We start from the raw sequence: 1,249 nt of genomic DNA, 5'->3' as shown, positions 1-1,249 counted from the left end.
ATGATGATGATGATGATGATGATGATGGTGATGATGATGATGGTTGTTGCGGGTGTTACGATCAGTAGTAAAGTGTAACCTGTGTCTCTGTCCTGACACTATATCACCGTTATTGTGTCCATGTGTGCCTCTGTCATGACACTATATGACCGTTATTGTGTCCATGTGTGTCTCTGTCCTGACACTATATCACCGTTATTGTGTCGATGAGTGTCTCTGTCCTGACACTATATCACCGTTATTGTGTCGATGTGTCTCTGTCCTGACACTATATGACCGTTATTGTGTCCATGTGTGTCTCTGTCCTAACACTATATCACCGTTATTGTGTCCATGTGGGTCTCTGTCCTGACACTATACGGCCGTATAGTGCTTCCCTCCCCCTACAAACCTGTGTGAGAACACACGACCACAAGCCTGTACGCTCCAGCAAACCCGCGGCGAACAGGACTCCAGTGTTACAAAACGGGCCCTCCGTGTGGGAGGGTGGAGGGTGTTCCCGGAGCCAGTCGAGCATAACCGGCGGGGACGTTGTGTTGGAAGGTGTTAGGTAGGGCTGGGCGACTAGGTTCCCGATTATTGAAAGCTAGGAGGAATCGTGGGAATCGACTCCGAACCCAATTACTTACTTTCTAATTATGTGATTTCTTCCGGTGGTTTCCTGGTTGGCTCCGAACATCTTCAGGATTTAGGATAACCTGGATTTCGGAACACTACGAAGCATCATATTTTATTTTTCCAAAACATTTTCTTTTTTCAAAGAAGATGATTTCTATGATTGAATGGACTGGTAACCGTTGGTTTACGTAAAAAGGAGTCGGAACTTTTCTTCCGTAGCATTAATCATGTGGATCGATTTCAGAATCGAGTTTTCGCCCAGCTCTAGTGTAAGGTGTTCCGCGGAGTCAGTGGAGCAGGACGGCGGGGACGCTGTGTGTAGGTGCTAGGGGAAGTAGCACGGCATTCATCGGACACACAGGACTCTCAAGTGCCCCTTGGGATGTTGGCAGTCTCAGACAAACAGGTCACAGAAGTATGTGGAGTTTTAGTCAGGTTTTACGTGGGTGGTTGGCGGGTGCTCTGATGTGGTTTGCTTCTTCTTTCCTATCAAACATCTCCCCTTCTTCTTTTTTATGTTTGTTACTCTCCTGTAACACCTCTAATCTTCTGGCGCTCATATGACCTTATGCAGTTGCGAGTGCCGTAAAACTCTTACTAAAACTAAACTAAGGTTTTACGGCGCTCGCAA

The sequence above is a fragment of the Aplysia californica genome, unplaced genomic scaffold (genome assembly GCF_000002075.1).
Source record: "Aplysia californica isolate F4 #8 unplaced genomic scaffold, AplCal3.0 scaffold00497, whole genome shotgun sequence".
Taxonomy (NCBI): domain Eukaryota; kingdom Metazoa; phylum Mollusca; class Gastropoda; order Aplysiida; family Aplysiidae; genus Aplysia; species Aplysia californica.
Note: the sequence above shows the minus strand (reverse complement) of the source record.